The sequence below is a fragment of the Sphaerodactylus townsendi genome, linkage group LG10 (genome assembly GCF_021028975.2).
Source record: "Sphaerodactylus townsendi isolate TG3544 linkage group LG10, MPM_Stown_v2.3, whole genome shotgun sequence".
Lineage (NCBI taxonomy): Eukaryota > Metazoa > Chordata > Lepidosauria > Squamata > Sphaerodactylidae > Sphaerodactylus > Sphaerodactylus townsendi.
The window spans coordinates 69,857,447-69,878,605 of NC_059434.1; the positions used below are offsets into that span (position 1 = coordinate 69,857,447).

The following is a 21,159-nucleotide window of genomic DNA, read 5'->3' on the forward strand; positions in this document are numbered from 1 at the left end:
CTCTGAAAGGCTTTATGTCTCAGTGGATGGCATATATTCAATTTGATGGAGTGGCATTAACACCTGCCCCATCAACCCCTTAATGACTGATTTCTTCTGGAGCTTACAGAATTGTGACACAACTTGGGAAGACTATGGCCCGTGTGGGTTCCAGGCGCCACTGCAAAACACAAGAGTGCTTCATTCTAATCACTAGAATCTAGACAAGACTGAAGGACAAGGTATTCAAGGTATTCAAGGTATCTGTTTTTTTCCCCAGGTCCATGTTTTGTTCTCTTCTTACACTTATTATGTGTTGCTAGTATACAACACCAATAGCACGATACTCTGCCATACAGATGTACCCTTAGGTCTTTCATCTATATATATAAAAAGCTAACCGTGTATGTGTTGATGACAGGGTACCTCAGTAACTGCTGGGCCAATTCCTTTGAAAATTCCCAGCCACTATAGTCAGTCAGGCGAGAGTGTTTTTAGATGTTCACATACCTGAAATTTCATACCTGGCCCAGGTAAAATGCCTTTTTCCTGGCGCTCCCTGGTGAAGGACATGCCTGTGTGTAACTGTCACTTTTAGAATGTTCGTGCTGCTTAGAATGTTCACTCAGATGGCCAGAGATGAGCAGTGAAAACAGCACCTATGCAGTAACTCGAGTGGAAGTGAAACACATACACACACATACACACGAGGGGGAGGAGGAGGAGGAGGAGGAGGAGGAGGAGAAGAAGAGGAGGAGGAGGAGGAGGAGGAGTTTGGATTTATATCCCCCCTTTCTCTCCTGTAGGAGACTCAAAGGGGCTTACAATCTCCTTGCCCTTCCCCCCTCACAACAAACACCCTGTGAGGTAGGTGGGGCTGAGAGAGCTCCGAGAAGCTGTGACTAGCCCAAGTCACTCAGCTGGCGTGTGTGGGAGTGCACAGGCTAATCTGAATTCCCCAGATAAGCCTCCACAGCTCAAGTGGCAGAGCTGGGAATCAAACCCGGTTCCTCCAGATTGGATACACGAGCTCTTAACCTCCACTGCCACTGAGAGGGAGGGGTGGCTTCAGAGATGGGATCCAGCAGGTTCTCACAGGTTCCCAAGAGTAGGTTACTAATTATTTGTGTGTGCCGAGAGGGGGTTACTAATTGGTGATTTTGCCAAGTGATTTTTGCCTTAGTTATGCCCCTCCTCTCCTCTTTATGTAGCGCACAGAACTTGAAGCAGTCTAGCAGGAGGTGCACCGGTGTGCATGGCAGCTTGCGCCTGTGTGCATTCGTTTCCCACCCATGGACCGGCGCAGTGGCTGCGTCCTTGCCACAGCCCCGCCCAGGAATGCCACGCCCCTGGAATAACCGGCCACGCCCCCGTCGTGCCCTGCCCAGCCCCATGCAAAGGAAGAAAAGTGAGGGAGGGAAGAGAGTGAGGGGTGGCATGCAAAGGAGGGGAGGCAGGGGGCCCAGCATCTTGATATGACCCACCCATGCTAGCGGAGGGAAAGGGAAGGGAGGGAGGGGGAGGGGTGGCATGCAAGGGAAGAGAAGTGAGGGGGGAAGAGAGTGAGGGGCGACATGCAAGGGATGGGAGGGAGGGGCCAGGCACCCTAGATTCCCTGAATACTGCAGTTACAGTTAAGAACACCAGGCACGCATTACTCAGGAGTAAGCTCAGTACAGCAACCATGACATACTTTTTTTTTGGAATGGCTGGCGTCAAGACCCCTCAGAGGGTTTCACAAGTTTACACCCATTGCTACTCAACCAAACTTACTACTCCCAGGTAAAGGATGATGACCAGCCAGCCTAGATGTGTGGGAGGGGTGCCTTTCCATTCCCCCCCCCCCCCAGGAATGTGGGCACACACATCACTGACATCACACAGTATCAGGCTGCATGTTTGCATGAGCATGTATTGCTGGCCTCTGCAATTGATTTGCTGCTACTGTTCCTTTCCCATTTCACCACAATAAGCCACAGCAACGCGTGGCCGGGCCATGCTAGTAATCACTTATAAATACTATGGGCCTTTCTTCAGTGTTACCCTTCTTAGTTATTATCCCTTTTCTTTATACTTTTTCCCCCCAGAAGAGAGCACTAAATGTCAGTGTCTCCAAAGACAGTGGCTGTCGGAACACACATGTGACTGACCTTCTGCTTTATCATGCATAATTGCACAGACTTTAATTAGGGTTTGTTAAGCTCCTTGATCAGCAAAGAAATTCATGAACACAATGAAGGGCCTGATCCTCTGCTGGTGAACAAAAAAGAGAGAGAAGGGCCTAGAATTGAGAATACAGAGAAGTGCATAAGACTATCAGGATTTACAGCTAGTGGCTTTAATACAGTCCCTGCCACTCAGCCTGATTCCACTTGGTTTGAATTAACTGCAAATTACTTCTGTTTTGATAATTTTAACAAGCTTGCCTTATTTTTTTCCCTTTTTTACACAAACCTCTTTTCATAAGGCACAAAGGCATGAAAATTAAAGTGTCACAAAAATGGCTTTGTGCTACTGAGATGGCAAACCTGTCTTTAGCATGCTGTATTGTCATTGTTGAGTGCCTGTGTGTGTGAGGAGGAGCAGAATCCAGAGACTAAACATAAGCAATTACAGCAAGCATGTTCTCTGTTGCATTCCATCATAATGTGCGTAGGTTATCCTCAATGGCTGCCAGCCCTCATGTCATCCCAATTATTTTAAAACAATTGTTTCATTTGGAAGAAATGCTGCCGCATGAAACGATTGTCCCTTGTCAGTGACACATTCAATTAAAGCAACACCAAATAGGAGTTTGTGGGCCTACTGAGTCTTGTCCAATCTTATCAGTCAACAAAGAACAACCTTGGAGACTCAGAACAACTTATCAGGTGGCTTGAACATGTTGTACCTTCCCAGGGTTCCTCGGTGTCTTCATTTCCTGTGCCTTTTTCCCAGCCAATGACAGGCATCATCCCAGCAGTGCTTGAGTTTTCTCTTGCCAAGAAGGCTTATGGCTGTGGAATAAGATGGCAGCTGTCACAGTCTTGACAGTTGGTATGAGCTCAGGGTGGCAAGCTGAACTGGACTGGTAGCAGTTGGGATAGCAGTGAGGTATGACCGCTATTATTGGCCGGCAGATGTCAGTTTCCACGCTGGCAGTTCCTGCATTTGACTGACACCAAGCACTGTTGCACAGCCAGGCAGATCTTTAAACACACTCTGTGTTCCCCTGTGAAGGGCTTATCTATAGTCTCGTGAAGGAAATATTGAGCAGCTATTACAGCCAACATAAGAAAAGGGGAGAGAGGGGGCTGAGGAGTGGAGAAAGGGATAATCTCTGAAGGAATAACACTTTACCAAAATCCCATTTGCTCTGATACATTGTGTTGTTCTGTAATAAGTGGTACTAGATGCAGGGGAATTTAAGAAGCAAAGGTTTATTAAGGTGAGGTGTGTGAGACAAAAACAACATGAGCCACTGGCCTGCTCTGCTAACTCCCATCTGTCTCCTCAAAATCCCTTATTTAACAAGTCTCAGTTCCTCCTAAAATCCCAAGCATATGTGTCCATGGTTGTTATTATCTTTTAATTCTCTTATATCTGTATTGCCAAATCTCTCTCCTTTTCTTTAGGCTCACAAATGATGAAGTTCACAGTCCTCATGCTGTGTCAGACAAGCACTATCAAACATGAGTGGTAGGTTCTCCTCAGTCCTTGCATGCGCAGTGGCCAACTTGGATAAGAACTATGATAAATGTGCGGGCCAGGCTAGCCTGATCTCATCAGACCCAAATCAGGATCAGACCACTAAGAAATTCCAGGCTCACTATCCAGCAAACTACAATAGCAAACTACTTCTGAACAGACATGTAGCAAGGGGAAAAAGTGCCCAGTGCACTGGTGCGTCCTCCGCCTCTGCCCCGGAACGCCCCCCACACCCCCACAGGGGCGCGCACCCGGTGTGTTGTGCACCCCCTGTCCCCTTGGAGCTACGTCTCTGCCTCTGAATGTCTCTTACCTCAAAAACCCTACATGGTTGCCATTAAGTTGACTGTGACTTGATGGCACTTTATACACACACATGTGGAAAGAGGGATTGAATCCCCCCCATTCATCATTTTCCTAACCTGAAGCCGTCTTGGAGGATGCTACATGACCATTGGGGAAACCCATGTATATCACAAGGTTTGCCCAAATAGCAACCTCTCAGGACTGCTTCAGACTGGGAAAATGGTTCCAGGGGTGAGGAGGCTGAATCCACTTTTCCATGCGTGCCATGGTTCTGATCTGAATTAGACATTGCACCCATGGAAATTTAGGAGTACTTGCAACTCATGACTGAGTCACCAGCCTGGGAACTCCATAACATATTAATTGGCATCTCCATTATTGTGCAGATTTTTCACTGTTGCTTCATCTGCCCAGTTGTGCTTAAAGTTAAGTATATAGCACTCAGTTTTATTCCTAGAATTTTATTGACTTTGTTTATACCCACCTTTCTCCCCAATGGGGATCCAAAGTGGCGCACACTATTCTCCTTTCTTCCACTTAATCTTCACACGAACCCTGTGAGGTAGGTTAGGTTGAGAGTGTGGGACTGGCCCAAGGTCACCCAGTGAGCTTCCATGACACAATGGGGATTCAAACCTGGATCTTCCAGAGCCTAGTCTAATACTCTAAAGTACACCACACTGCAGGAATAGATATTGTATTTTCCAAGAGTGCAGTTTAGGAATGGCAGGAAAAGTATTTTGCCACTAGCCAGTAACAAATTCCTTTGTGAACAGATTCCCCTTGAAACCATGGTTTGTAGACTACAGATTCCCCTTGAAACCATGGTTTGTAGACTGCAGATATAAACCTCCTCTTCTCTAGACTAAACATTCCCAAGTCCTTCAGCCTTTCCTAATAGATCTTGGTCTCCAGGCAGTTCCTTGCCACCATTTTTCTCAATCTGATATACGGCACTCGGGAAAAATGGTGTTGGGTGGGAGATAGGATCCCTTTCTTCCATTTGCAAAGTTCCCAAGCAGAACTGGGTCCCTGTGGTTCAGATTAAAGAAGCAGTTCTCTCCTTTGAACTGACCTGTATTTGGGGGCTTTTAAAAATAACTTCCTTGTCAGCATGGACTTTAGACCAATGGAAAATTTTTTTCCAACAAAACAATTCCTATATCTGAACACCCTTCATATATCCTTCATTTCATATCTTTCTGTAATGCTTTGGGTCCAATCAGTTTTGTTCCTTTAAACACAATATCATTTGGTGCAGACTGTGCTTTTTAAATTAACTGTTAACTCTATTTAAACTATATCGCCACACGCCACACAGCCAACCTAATTTTTGAAAATAGATGTTGATATCAAGGCAGTACGTTATGTTCAGGACTGCACAGAGAGCAGACTTTAGGCTAAGTATTTATTGCGGCTGATGAACCAGCTGTGCTGCACACAAGCCAAACCATAGTCATGTTCAGCCACAAAGCCGTGAAATCAAAATCGCTATGTAGAAAGCATCTTTAACAGGTCCGTAGATCAGACAGTTTTCTGGAAACTCCAGGATTACATCTGAGAACCTCAGGATTTGAGGCTCAGCCTGAGCCTCTTGAGAGACTGAAAATTTCAGATGTTGAAGATAGGATTAGGAGTGGGCATTATGAGCCACAAACATTGGCAGCCACACTAAAGCTTCTGAATTCACTAGTCCTCATGTAAAATTTTTTTTTTATTCTTACCTAAAACAATCTAACAACGCAGATAGGTACAGAAAATATAAGAATAACTCCATTTATCACTAGGACTCCAAATTTTGTCTGCATCAAGTATTGATTCTGAGATGTATACCTTTTGGTCTTTATCAACATGAGTAAAGTTCTATCTTTATAGGCATTACTGGCTTCACTAGTCCTGAAGATTTTCCTGTTATTACCTGGTCAGCAAAGCTGCAGGAGCTGCTGCTGCCGAATGGCTGTGTCAATGGGGGAGGGGTGGGGGAGGCAGAGCCTGACACCAGACCGCAGAATGGCAGCACCTGGGATCAGGGAGGCAGGGAGAGCTGCAGCCTGAGGTGGGACAGCAGGGACAGCACAAAAGGAATGGAACCGGTGAAGGGAAGAGGGGTGATGAACGCTGGTACCTGAATGGCTGAGGAGGAAGTCAGCTGACTGGGTTTGAAGAGAACAGAACCAGGCAACCAGAGAGAGCCAAGATGCCCAGTACCAGGTTTGCCCCTATTCTGAGACCAGAGAAAGGCCAACTGATGCCATGGCAGAAGCTGGGGGAGGGGGCAGGGGGGAAGGAAGCAAAAGGGGTGTGGTATACCCCTCAACCTCCTCTTCTCTAGACTAAACATTCCCAAGTCCCTCAGCCTTTCCTAATAGAGTTTGGTCTCCAGGCAGTTTCTTGCCAACATTTTTCTCAATCTCATACGGCACCAGGGAAAAATGGTGTTGGGTGGGAGATAGGATCCCTTTCTTCCATTTGCAAAGTTCCCAAGCTGAACTGCGTCCCTGTGGTTCAGATTAAAGAAGGTCCCAGTTGGGAATTCAATTGTTAGAATGGCAGTATGTTCTTGGGATAAACATGGGGATGCCTGTCTTGTCTAGTTTTGCTCCTACATTTTTCAGAGTGCACATTATTAACTTGGATACTGTTGAAATAATGTCATGGGATCTGTGGAAAAGGAACAGGAAAAGGAACAGGAGAAGGCAGAGAGAGGAGAGGGATCTTCTTGCCCTCTTCCTTACATACACATTAGATGGTTGGGCTGCTAGCCAGCTGGCCATTTGCACCCTGCCACAGAAGCAGGTGATTGTAGCAGTAGATGCCACAAATTAAAGTTGCAAGCTAAGTAGTATTGAAGGGGGTCTTGGTCCAGCGGTCTAGGATGTGCTTTGCAGTGCAAGGTTCAATTGCTGCAATCTCCTGTTGTAGGGTCTCAACAGGATCTGGTAAAGACCTTTCTTAGCCTGATCTGTATCTGGAGACTTGGCACCCATTACAGCAGGCAATACTGGCCTGCACAGACTAATGTTCTGGCTTGGTTTGTGTCAGCTTAAAATGTTCTTTTTCAAGTGGGGTCATGAAAGGAAGAAGGACTATTTTCTCAGATAGTTGAAGTAGAGCAAAGTTGGGCTGTAATACTTGCCTTTAAATTCAAGGCAAGCATTACAACATGGCAAAGCTCAGAACATATATACTTCAGTTGCATCTCTCCTCCTTCCCCACTGGCTCTATAAATACGTGAAAAGTAAACCAAATACTTCTCCTCCTTCCCAAATCCAAAGTGCCAGTAGTACAGCAAATGTAACTCTTTCTTTGTATGGTTCACCTACTTTGTATGGTATTTCGGTATTTCTTTGTACGGTTCACCTCCACTCCCCACTGAGCAGACAGCTGCAGTTCTGAGAACTGTCTTCTGGCCATCTCAAAAGTGGTTTCTCCGTAGTCAGACACTGAAATGATACTTTCATCGCCGGACAAAGTGAACTCCCGAATCAAAGGAGTCCTTCACTAGTTTTCTGCTTATTCACAATTCTTGGCACAACATTTTCTTGTGGCACCATGGGGAGCAACCCGAGGAGGAGACATGAAGTTGTGAAGGAGACATGTTTAGCATCACATACATCACATTTCATTGAAGCATATTCAGGATGGTCTCGTTTGAGCATTCCCACAATGCTGTGCTGTGAAGAATTATTCTAGCCTTGAAATCAACGGGTTTAGACTAGAGTAACTCGGCACAGATTTGCACTGGGTAGTGATGTATCAAAAGATGTCACCGTTTGTCTTCATCTCTCCCCCCCCCGCCACCAATCTGCTCTTCTATATCTTATTTCAGCCCAGCATTCTAAATCTACCAAGGACATAGAAATGGCACAAAACTTTGTAAGAGTCCCATAAAATAGTTCTCAAGTCAGAAATATACTATAGAAATTATTTTAGGGGATCAATCTGTTGGTTAAAACCTGGGGGGGGGGAGAAATGTAGCTGTCCTTCTAGCTCAGACTAGCTTGATCTCATCAGAGTTTGGAAGTTAAATGGGATTGGTGCTTGGATTGCCAAGAAGGATTGGTGCTGCTATGTAGAAGAAAGTGATGGCAAACCAGCTCTGCTTTTCTGTTGCCTTGAAAACCTAATGAAGTTAAATTTCATGGGGTCTCTATGACTCTTTTGTGACTTGACAGCATATGAATAGGAAAGCATATGAATAGGAAAATGGCGTCTGCGATGGAGCTCGGCAGCAGAGCTCCGCTACACTAAGTTTTATCTAGACTCCCTCCTGGGCCCGCCTGCTGGTTGATGATGCGGTTGGCCTCTACCCGGGCCAGGGCCTTTACAGCCCTGGCCCCTGCCTGGTGGAACACTTTACCACCAGCTATTCGGGCCCTGCGGGACCTTGGAGAGTTCCGCAGGGCCTGTAAGACCGAATTGTTCTGCCGGGCGTTTGGAGGGGCCGACCGCTGATGTGTGCCCTCCCCCTCCTCCCCTCCTTTTTTACGCTCTAGGCCCTTAATTCTTATGGGGCCCTCAGCTTTTTGGGTTTGTTTTCCAGGGTGGGTGTATTATGTTTTATGAAGTTTTTGTCGGATGCCGCTGTAATTTTATTTAATCCGCTGTTTTAATTGGGGTTTTAATGTTATTGCTGTTATTATTCTGTTGTTCACCGCCCAGAGCCCTTCGGGGGAGGGGCGGTATATAAAATTAATTATAAATAAATAAATAAATAAATATCTTTCCTTTTTGCAAGCGAAACATGTTGGGTAAGTACCAGGAGAGCTTCAGGGAGTACGGCATTCCACAGATGAGGTGTCACTGATTAATAAGCCTTGTCCTGCGTGATTGCTGAATTGGACAAAGTGGAAAATTCCTCCTTAATACCCAGTCATGTTGGAAGAATTTGAGTACCTGCCAGAACTTGAACTGGTCCTGCTTTCCTCTTGAACTAGTCCTACTGTCTTGCCGTTATGGACAGTAAGAGATATTGTAAGCTGAAATCCCTTGCATGTGTATACTGCAGAAACTGGATATTCCGTATGAATTTATCCAGTTCCATGTTCATATGTATCTTTAATAGCAATGGTACTTGGGTTCATTGTGACAAATTTTGAGCATGCTGTATCACAGCTCTAAAGCAAGCCAGGCCAGTGTCCTTTTGCAGTCTCCAACCCTCAAGAGAGCTCTTAATATTAAAACTGTTTATGGCGGGTACTCATCACTTTTGAGAACTACTTAATGGAATCTGGCTCCAAAGCAGAACATATCCTCCTGAGAGGAAAGAAAATGGTTGCTAGGGGTTAGCAGGCTCCATTTTATAATTGCACTTTGAGGGAAGTGAGGACACGATCAACTACCAGTACTTTTAAAGATTTATGATGCGCCAGAAGCATATTAGGTGCTGTAGAAACCTAGGAGTAACATAGCCTAGGCCGAGAAAGCGTAAGGTTTATGTGATTCATGGCCATTTATTATAAGTTATTGTGGAAGAACTTCAGAGCTGGGCTGTACTTCAGTGTCCATACAGTTAGGAGCTGGCATTGCAGGAATGCTCCCATAGCCCCTGACTCAAGGGTCAGAATCAATATCAAATAATGCACTGGCTAGGGAAATAACTGAGAGATCATTTCAAAGGGAACAGAATGCAAAGGAGGCAGAAGAAGGAGAAGGGAATAGGCAGGCCAGGGTTGGAGAGCTAAAGCTGAAAGACTGCCAAAACTAATTAACTGTATTTTGAGGGGGGGGGGGTTCACATGAAAAGGGTGGCAGATTCAAGGGATCTGAAAAGCAAATCCTGGGCTGCTTCAGACATGCCACCAACCTCTACCTAGGTAGGCACTAGGACATAAGCAAAGTGTTCTAAAACAAAGATGGTCCATGACATGGTGGATGAAGTTACAATTCTACTTAGTTCTTTTTTGTTGAAAAGGATATGTCTCCAGACACTCACTGTCATAGAACATTAAGTCTAAGGGTCCAACATTAATTTTAAGTGTCTACCACTTAAGTGCCCAGGAAGACAAAGTGCCCAGGAAGACAAAGACTCTCCTTTGTTCTGGAAAGATTAAGCTCTCTTAGCATAGCTAGAGTGCCCAATCTTCTCTATAAATTAGTTGCCCAGTCAGTGCTTAGTGTTTCTAGACTAAACATCTGGTCTATTTTTGTTGTGCTCAGTGTACTCTGAGTTGCCTTGGTTCAGTTAAACTGCCTGCCAGCTTCCTACTCTTACTTCTATCAGAACTCAGGGCAGGTTGCTGGACTCTGCTCATTGGACTATTCCACTTCTAGATCAGGTAATTATCGCCTTTATTCCCCCCAAATCTCTCACTTTTCCAAATCTTTCCACTCAACACTATATCCTAGAGCTGTGTGAAACTCTGCTGCTTTGATTTGTGCGCATGTACATTTCTTATTTTTGCCCTTTTAATAAAAAATTGTTAAACTCTTACTCTTGTTTCCTGTGGATTTCTTGTGGAAACCTATTTTGTAAACTTTGGTGACAAAGATCTTGAGCTTATCTGACCTCTCATTAAAGCACAGTCTGCCCAAGCTGACTCCCCCCTCTCAAAGGGATAGACCCAGCATTTGGGGTAACATAGAAATGACATCATGTCCTCGAAAAACTCTGCCCCGTCCACCACCATCACAAATCTTCCAACATTATTTACTGAGACAGTATAGAAAATCCTAAGGCAACTTCTTGCGGGAGGTGCCACAGTGTAGCTCCTCCGTTAAGTGTCATCCCTTAGGATACTCTTAACAATGGATCAAGGAGGAGCTGCACAACTTTTGATCTGGAGCTTGGTGGAGAAAGGGAAAGTATGACTGAGGTTCTTATGTTGCCTGAATAATACAGCAACTGAATGAGTAACTGAATAGAAAAAAAGATACAAAATTTGAATGGCTACTAACATTCCAAAGTAGGTAAAGAAAACTAATCTGCAATGTATGTGTGCAGTCATGCATACATTTATTTATTTAAGGCTGCTTTGCCTGGAGAAGTCCACTGAGAGCCAATGTCTCATGCCTAAAATATCCTCCAGGATGCACTGACAGGGTTAAAGCTTCTGGTACGTTTTAGAAGATGAAAGGTAAGCAAAAGAAGGGAGGCCAGGAAATGATCAAGAAAACGAAGATTGGAAATGAAAGAAAAATGTACGTGCATCACAAAAATGAATAACAAATACTTTTACAAAGGTAAAGTATAAGGAGTAAAAGGCTGATGAAAAAGATGGCGAGCCCTCTGAGAGAAGAGTGATAGGGAAGGAAATTGGTAATAGAAGAGCTGAACGTTGCTGGAAAAAAAGGAACGATTTTGTTATGTTTGACTTCAATAGACAGGTGAAATTGGTGGGATTGAAAAAATGAGGGTGAGAGACTTGAACTCTAGTGGCCTAATGAGCCCAACAAGGGCTGTCAAGAAAATCTTGCTGTTTGGGGAAAAAACAATCAAATGAAGAGTTGCTGGTACAGTGAGGGACCCAGTCCCTGGCCTGCTCTGACGGTGGCTGCTCAGATGACACCACCATCATTTCCACACATTACATAGCTTCAAGTGCCACTAGGAATGCTTCAGAAATGCTCCTCATTCCAGATTACAGAGTTCTAAATTACCTGGGTCCTGTTTCTGAAGCAGAACCATTGGATTGGGAATTCTCAACTTTCATTCCATATGCATCCTCCTCATTATATCAACACACATTCATACAGAACCTTAAAAGGACAATTTTGATTGGGTCATATGTTGTATCAAGATTATTTTGGTATGATGCATGAGTGCATGTGCTCACCATAATTAGAATCCTGATGCAATTCTATATACAAGGGCAATGTGTTTTTCATGATAGAGGAACCAATGTTAATGATGGAGGGGTGCATCTTAAGAAATGGTATTTTTGGATCCAGATGTTAGATAGCTGGAAAATATCAATATTCCTGGTCATCCATGTTCCAAATAATAGTTTGGTATTCAAATTCAGCTTTTTAAATTTGGGCTTTAGATATTTTTTGGCTACATTATTTCGTATGGGGAATATGTAGGAAGAATTGGAGGGACCGTTTTTTGAGCAAATTGCACCAACATTGTAATAGAGCTGCTGGTTCTTATCCTTTAAATAACCTCCAAATTTCAAGTGAATTGGACTTCTCAGGTTCCTGAGCAAAGTTCTCCAGTCACTCCCCACTGTTTGCTAAGGGAATTCCATACTGTCTCCGGGGGAAAAAAATACCCAAAGACATAACAGCAAGCAAAGCAACCCCCAGTCAAAAGCCTCTCAAAGCAGATGGAACCAACAAACCCAAAGAATTAATGCAGAACCAGGGAATTCCAGATGCACCAGGACAATGAGGGAAGCCTGACACAACAAATGGACAACCCAAGAATCCAACCCGATGTCAAACCAGAGAGGACTCTCCCAGGCTGCTGCAAGTCCACAAGATGTAAAATTGGAAAATCTGAACCAATGTACAACCTGAGAATAAAAGACAATGTCAGACTTGTGAATCTACCACAAACTGCAGGGCTGACAAGAAGCATTTTAGACATGGATTCAGCCATTTAATAATACTGTGAGGGTTCACACAGCACAGCAGTACCAGGCAATCTGGCCCCATCCCCATGCCTTTCAAGGGCTAAAATACCTGGATAGAGGGAGAGACTGTTTCAGTACTTGAAAAGGCACATGGGGGACCAAGGTCACCTGGTCTGGCTATGCCATGGGCCCTGGCAGTATTTTAGACAGTCAAATAAATCTCTAAAATCGTGTCAGCATCTAGTTTGGCCCATAAATAATACTAATCTTGAGAGGCCAAGGGTGTGACTTGGTGCAGGACAACATCATGTCTTCTCCGATGCTAAGTTGGGATCTGTGTTGCAGGTAAATTAACTCCTCTGTGTATGTGGGTGACTGGCACTGATTGGCCCTAATTTCCCATTAACAGACTCCTTGAATCATTTGTGGAACCTGCTTAATAGTTCACTGAGTAACTACATGGATTAGCTGTTTGAGTAGTTCTTACAGTGTGACCTTATTTTAACACACATTGCAAGTCTATGCATGCATGCTCAGAAGTGATTCTCACATTATTCCATGGGGCTTCCTTCCAGGTAAGTGTTGTTTAGACTGCAGCTAAAGGCACTCATTCAGCAGATGCTGAGTACTGTAGCCTCTTTGTTTGTCTAGCTGACTGCTTCGTCTGCAGCTTTGTTCTCTAAGAGAAGATAGAAAATCTTGGAAGAAAGGACCCGTCTAATGATAAATTAGATGCTGGGATTTTAGCAGCAGCAAAGAACTTATTACTGATGGATGCCTCACTCACAATGTCAGAAAAACAAACATTGGAGTCTTTTAATTGAATCCCATAGGGACTGAGATGCTTTTGTTTCTCAGTTCACTAAAGATATCTTGCTCAAGTACAAACAGATATTTCCCTTTCTGTATTCAAGGTTAGGCTGACTGACTCCACCTTCCTGCCTGCTTCTGGATAACCTGATTCTTCTGTTTGGATCAACATGTGCCAGTTGGTACAGAGATGATGACTGCTTCATACCAGGCTTGAGTGACTATCCTTATTTCATACTGTGTTGGCAATTTCTCCCATCTCTCCCCTTTTCTTTATGATTAAACTTCAGCATGTAGTTGTAGCCTACCAAGGATGAAAACATGGCATGTTTTTAAGATGATAAAAAGGCATTACAGTTTCCCTTCAAGGGCTCCCAATTCTAGTTCAGGTTTATAATTGTAAGCCTGTGACCTAGATGGATGTGGAAGAAGAGTTAGGATTTATACTCTACTTTTCTCAATAGAAAGGAATCTCAAAGCATCTTACAAACTCCTTTCCCTTCATCTCCCCACAACAGACACCTTGTGAGGTAGGTGGAGCTGAGAGAGTTCTGAGAGAACTGTGACTAGTCCAAGGTCACCCAGCAGGCTTCACGAATAGGAATGGGGAAACCAAATTAGAGTCTGCCGCTCTTAACAACTACACCATACTGGCTATGCTCCGCAGCATTGTATATGAATACTTCCCACCCAGAAAAGAGAGAAGAAAAGTTTGGATTTATATTCCCCCTTTCTCTCCTGTAAGGAGAGTCAAAGGGGCTTTCCCTTCCTCTCCTCACAGCAGACATCTTGTGAGGTAGGTGAGGCTGAGAGAGTTCCAAAGAACTGTGTTTAGCCCAAGGTCACCCAGCAGCAGAAGCAAATCTGGTTCACCAGATAAGAATACGCCACTCAGGTGGAGGAGTGAGGAATCAAGAATTAGAGTCTACCCCTGGTCTTAACTATTACACCATGATGAGAATCACTGAGAATCCCCTCCAGCTGAGAATCCCCCCACAGGCCCCTTTGGTCAGTCTCTCTTTTCCTGATGAAAGATCTTGGAAGCAGAGAGCCAATTACACTTAATTATTCTCAAGGACTGCAGTGAGGAAGGTAGGTATAGATGCTGCCAGACTGTGCTACTTTGTTACTCTGAATTGAGTTCTGCTACGTTTCTTACCTTGGAAAGTGTTATGAGGATTTCTAACACTTTCCCAAGTGACTCACTTTCTGACTTTGTTTGTTGGCACTCTCTGCTTTTAGGGTAAAACCTCTCCCTCAATTTTGCCTTGGCTGTAGAAAAGGACATTCCACTGTGAGAGGAATTGCAGGGAGGAAAGAAACTGCAATCCAGTCCAATTCTGTGTGCGCGTACATGCGACTGCACAAGGAAATGAAGGAAGACAAAGCATGGAGGCATATTTGGAGGTAAACAGGAGGGTTTCTTATTAAATCTTGGCACTGGCTGTGAGGAAAGGTAAGAAAAATAAAATAATGAACCATCTAGAAAAGGCAGTCACCAGCTCCTGGTCTTGCTTATCTGCGTCTTGCCTTTGATTCTTTCCAGTTTAGATATGTCTGGGGTAGCTTCATTATTCTCAGCTTTCATGGGGCTTTTTGTTTTCACTGTAATGATTGTGGCCACATAGCCAGTCTCTGAAAAATTAGTGAAGATGGCCCAGAGAGCCAGACATAGCCTCTACACTGCTGTTGTACTTTCCTCTGGAATGGAAGGCATCTTGCGTATGCAATATACCCAATGAGTTACCCCATGCCCCAGTTTTCTAACAAGTGAAATAAAAGGTGGCAGAGGAACATATATGGAGTTTTCTAGACTCCTTTCTTTATCCCACAAGCTGGGAAAGAAGATTTAATTATGCTCACAGTAGAAGGGCTTCTTCTACCCCTGCTTTATGCATAGGTTGTAGCAGATATAATGACCACTGGAGTTGGTCACACAGTAAAATTGATAAATAATAGTTTCAGTATAGTTTTAAGAAAAGCCACCTAAAACTATTGTTCATCAACTTTCTTTAAAACTTTAAATTTAGAATGGCATTTGGATCTATGCAGGTCTATGACTATAATACATTTTATAATTATGATAATTATTATTTTCAGGACAGTCTAAGGAAGTGCTTCTTTACTCAAAGACTAATTAACATGTGGACTTGATTGGCAGAAGATGCAGTGAGAGCCACTACATTTTCTGGCTTTGAATGGGATTCAAAGATGTTAATGGAGGACAAATTCATCAATGGCCATTAGTCAAAATGTTACCTGGGAGTATAAAGTTGGTATCTACTTTTCGGCCATCAAAAAACATTTGCTTGCCTGTTGTGTGAAATAGGATGCTGGATTAAATGAATTTGTTGGTCCGATCCATCACAGCAGCCTTTATGCTCTTAGTAACATGAATGTGAGGATCACTAACTCCAATTAGGCAAGTGCTATCTTAGACCTAGTGCCTGTGTGTAGCCATGGTGGGAAATGAGACCCTTCCCCAGCCTCACAAAGCTCCACTCTCTTTGGTATTAATGGACTTTCACAAAGTTTTTTTTAATTGCATATTGTCACTTTATCTGAGTATCCATTATAATGTGCTCACTTTCAATAAATCAATATATACTTCACATCTATGAAAAGTTACTACCTAACTTTACTTCATTTTTTGAAAGGGGTGTAGAATGTGAAATGTTTGGCCTGTTTAATTGTAGGCACCTAGTGGATATATAATTGCCTACCATCTCTTTGCTTATTAGACACATTTCTTCCATTGCATTTATTATATCTGTATCCTGCCTTTTCACCATGCATGGCAGAGTATATACATATAAGTTTATCCTGATATTTGCTCACCGCAAATCCAGCTGAAGGTCTGAGAGCACTTTCTCAGGAGTAAACACCACTGAATATATTTCAGTAGGATTCTGAGGCTCATTCCGCACATGCAGAATAATGCACTTTCAAACTGCTTTCAGTGCTCTTTGGCCCCTTCCGCACAGGCACAATAATTCACTTTCAATCCACTTTCACAATTGTTTGCAAGTGGATTTTGCAGTAAAGTCCAACTGCAAAGTGGATTGACAGTAGATTGAAAGTACATTATTTTGCATGTGCGGAAGGGGCCTTTGAAGCTGTGCGGAATAGCAAAAACCACTTGCAAACAGTTGTGAAAGTGGTTTGAAAACGCATTATTTTGCGTGTGCGGAAGGGGCCTGAGTAAACTTGTTTAGGATAGCACTGCGAAGGCTAGGGATTTGAACCAAGTCTTCATTATCCAAATCTATCCACCTCAAGCCAACTCGGCACTCTCAATTTCAATGATTAGGAATTTCATCAATAGGAATAAGCAAAAACGTTGAATATATCATTTAACTTCTGTGGATTGGACTTTATTTTATTGGTCATAGATTTTATTCTAGATTTTGTTATATTTTTATAAAAAGTATTGTTGTGATGTTGCAGTTCCATCTCATTTGCCAAATCTTAGACTGGAAGAGTCCAAGCAAAGAAATGAAAGTCTGCTCAAAGCTACTCTGGGAAAGATGGACTATGCCAAGCAGACCTTTCCCCCAGGGCTCTCTCTAAGTGTATCTCTACCAGTGCCTCCAAGATGCAACAGCTGCTAACCACCCCTATTCACCGTGCCTGGCCTTACCAAGTGAGCAAATGAGAGCACACTGTGTGCAAGGGTGTTGTGGCCAACAGCCTGACATACCTGCTTTAGAAAGTATGCAGTGCAGTGGTCTTCTCTTGGTGGGCACCATATCAGTTGACACAGATGAAGATGGCACCATTGTGGAGACAGAATAGTTCTTCCAAATGCTAGAGGAAGGAACTGTGTTGCTAGTGTTAACCAAAGGTCAGGTCTGGTGCACAGTCAAGACTGCAAGCTACCAGCTGTCATTATTCCACAAGCTCCGGCTTTTGACATTCACATGACCAATCCTTGGGACTTAATTGGTTGCTTGAATGTCAAAGCCACCCTCTATGGCACATATATGATATGCAGTGCTGTGGAGCCAAATAAATATTGAAGGAAGCTCTACGCTGGACACTTTTCACCATACAAGCTACAGGCCCTGTGCTGCTTGGCACTTCTTGTTACATTCAGCAGTTGTTAAGTTGCCAGTAAAGAGCAGAAAGAGGAAGTCTTGTCACTTTTGTGCAGCCTCCAGTTTCTTTCCACCAAGAAGATACTGAAGTGAAGGGAGTTCCCTTCTGTCATTTAGATGGCATTGGCATCTGTCAACATTAGGTAATTGATACCAGCACCTGTTACAGCATGGGGTGGAATAGATGTTTGGGCAGGGTTATGCTCCACTTGGCCATAAATATAACTGGTAGAAAAGTCACTTGGAACAACACACATGGTGTCAGAACTTTTTCTGCATGCATCTGGTCATTCAGATGAACTGAGCTATGAAAATCCACTGCTTACTAGTTGGTGAAAGCTGGGAAGAAGGGCCCCAGATCTGCTTACACTTGGTTTTTTTAAAAGAAGGGTTGACTTTTCTGGATGCACCGTCTCTCACACAATGTCCTGCCTTAATGAGTATTGTATTTCAAAGATTGGGAGGGGAAGGGGCTTGGGACTATTGGTGTCTTTTTTTATCCCATTGGTTCCTGTCCATCAAAACTAGAGCAGATGGTTGTGTATGTCCATCGCTTACCACCTCACAGGTTCTTCTGAAGAAAGCAAACTGTGCAAGAGGGCAGGAGGAATTCTGGTCTCCAAGCTGGCCTTTTCTGGGTGTTCCAGTCCTTTGGAACCCTTATTCAGCTGTTACTGTAAATCTTCAATTGCCTTCACTATTGCGACCACTTCTTTCCATCAGAGAAACAGTTGTCAGATCCTCTGAAGATGCCAGCCACAGATGCAGGCGAAACATCAGGAGAGAATGCTGCTAGAACATGGCCATACAGCCCGGAAACCACACAGCACCCCAGTTGTTGCCTATCTCATGCTTTAGAAATAAACTGATCCACACCACTTGAAAAAAAATAATTTCTGTACAATACCTCCATTATCCATACCACAAATGACCAGTCTAATTAAAATCCTACTTTTCAACCTGCAATTAATGAGTTAATTGCATATTGTAGCAATTAATCAATTAAGGATTTCAGCCCTGGTGTCCTAATACTGCATTAATTTTCCTGTATAGAATGCCTTTAGATCTCTCTTTAGAAGCTGTGCTCAAAAAAGAGAGTAGACATTATAATTACTTTTCCATCCTGCCAATATTTACTTTGCAATTCTTAAGGGCATTCTAGAAATTCCCAGAGTCTTCTGGACCGACTGAAGGAAGATAGAAAACAGAGTTGAAAAGAAAGCATTGTTGATATCATGATGCCACTTTCTCATTTTAAGTTAATTATTGGAATTAATGAGGACATGAAAATAATTAACATTTTCCAGTTTTGCTGACTACTTTGTGTGTCATCAGGGAGTTTACTGGCCTCAAAGTTGGAAACTGCCAATTATAAGTTTATTTCCTTATTGTAACTTGCAGATAAGAATTTTCTACTGTTTCCTTCTTGCCTGCTTAGTGCAGTCTGATTGTCTACCCGGAAAGAAATACCATTGCATTCAATGCGACTCTCAAGTATGGGCATGCTGGATTTTAGCTCGTTATACTGAAATCATAGAAAAAGTGTGGCTGCTGTCAATATCCAGCATGCATACAAACAAAAAGAGTTCCATGCAACTTTATCAACTGTGTGACAGAAGACAAAATGCAGCATGGTGTGATGGCTGGAGTGTTGAAACAGGGCCTGTACAGCTTCAAAGCCCCACTCTGCCATAAAGCGCAGCCGTACCTGAGACACAGCCGCCATTGCGGGAGGGAAGAGGGGCCCGGCGAGGGCTTCGGGACCCGTTCTGCGCATGTGTGGCTGATCCGCGCATGTGCAGAGGGCCTAACTTAATTGGAGACGTGCTCTTGCGATGTGCGGGAGCACATCATCAGAGTGGGCCAGAGACAGAGCCTATAAAAGGCCCTCCCTTGTGGTCCTGAGCCCACTCTGCTTCCAGACATCGAGGGATTTTCCCACCCACCCAATCCCTGCATTTTTGGAAATGTTTAAATGCTATTCTTATTGTCATAGCCGTTTGCGAGTTGCGCTTGGGGGGTGATCTGCTGGCAAGGGGAGCTGTGGGAGCTCCCCTGTTTATTACACCTCCTTAAGAGGCAGGGGTGGAGCAAGCCCATGGAACGCCCCACAGGGGGCTAAGGAGCTTGCCCCCCTAGCGGGGATGGAGAGGGGGATCCAGTCATGGGCACTTCGCCAGTCTGGAATGTCTCACTCCAATCTTCCGCTTGGTTACATTCCTCTAGCAGGCGGGCTGGAGGAACTGGTTATCTTCTGGGGGACAGCACTCGGGTGGCCCAGATGCTTGGATCACCTCCCATGCTGCACCAATTTGCGTTCCTGTGCTTTCTGTTAATAAATTATTTGGCTATGGCCAGTTTTCTTACCCACACTACATGTCTTGTCTGGCGTATTATTCTGCGAACTAGGTTACTGAGCAGGAAGGGCCACACCTCTACCCGCAAAGCTCACTGGGATGTCTTGGGTCAGCCACTATTTTTTAATAAAAATGTTGCTACCTTATATAAGTCACCTTGAGTCATTTTTTCCTTTGATAAAGGTGGACAATGAAGTCATTGCTGGCAGCAGCTCTTCTGGATCTTTGGTAAAGGTCTTCCACATCGCCTACTGGATAATCTATTTTTAACTGAAGATTGAACATGGGACTTTCTTCATGCAAAGCAGATGCCATCATCATATGGTTGGCAACCTGTAGATTGAGGCTGGGGATCTCCTGTGATTGCAAATGATCTCTATTGTACCTCACTAAAGTCTCTCCCCTCATTAAACCATAATCTTCTCAGGCTCAACATCCAAAATCTCCAGGTATTTCCCAACCTGGAGCTGGTGATCCTACATTCTCCTCCTCATTCTCCTCCATATCCATAACACTATCACATGCCTTTAGCATGTTGGTGAGGAGACACATACCTCCTCTACAGGTATATGTCTATACAGAGGGGATGGGGTGGTATACCAAATCCAAGAAATAAAATAAATACATTCTAAATTCTGTTTTTACCTTCAGACTCTGATGTTAATAGCTTTCTTTTCCACTTTTCATCTTGCCGACCAACCACATGAAGACAATTCCATTATTTTAAAAACACTTTATTCATTTTCTATTATCAGCTGTCCTTGGACAAAACACTCTTTAAGGATTGTTAGGAAATATGCTGGTGGAAGCTGTTCAGAACACAGACAGGGGGGGAAAAGCATCAAACCGTGTTTCTAAAAAGATAATGCATTGCTTAGGTTCCCATATTCTCTGAAGTGTGTTAATAATATACCAAAAAAGGTACAATTCAGTCAAACTTCCTGCATTGGATTGGTTTTACTACAATTTAAGTAGAAGGAAGGATCCTTGCATGTAAACAAATTTAACAGTCTGTCTAAATTTCCAGTATAAAATCAACTTTTTCAGAAAAACCTGACTTCAGATTTTGGGGTATTCACAATAAATATTCCATTTGCAATTATGATTTAAATTGATATATGTTTTCTACTGGACCCCACCCCCCGGCCCCACAATATAAGTAAGCACTTCCATAATGAAATGAGACAAAACCATTTGTCATTTCTTCGTGAGAAGGTTAAAAAGAATTGCACATTTGGTATTCCAGTAAAAAAACTCAATCAAATTGACAGAATGGATTGACATGCGTCATTGACATTTGTTCTCAGGTCTATCAAGTGTGTTGTAGAAGGTTTCTGGAACAGAGCAGGCCATTAGAACTCTTCATTAAGGCTTCTCAATTTTTCCAAGCATGTTGGACTTCGACCT

The 21,159-nt window shown here is 43.5% G+C and overlaps 1 long non-coding RNA gene and 1 pseudogene across 1 annotated transcript; both read left to right on the forward strand.

Moving 5' to 3' along the window:
- The first annotated feature begins 13,001 nt into the window (after positions 1–13,001).
- Positions 13,002–16,035, forward strand: LOC125439746. Its single transcript, XR_007245575.1, has 4 exons — positions 13,002–13,063; positions 13,403–13,515; positions 14,541–14,705; positions 15,399–16,035. It is a non-coding gene; the product is annotated as an uncharacterized LOC125439746 (long non-coding RNA).
- Positions 16,036–16,797: 762 nt separating this feature from the next.
- On the forward strand, positions 16,798–19,825 carry LOC125439633 (annotated as a pseudogene).
- The last annotated feature ends 1,334 nt before the right edge of the window (positions 19,826–21,159 follow it).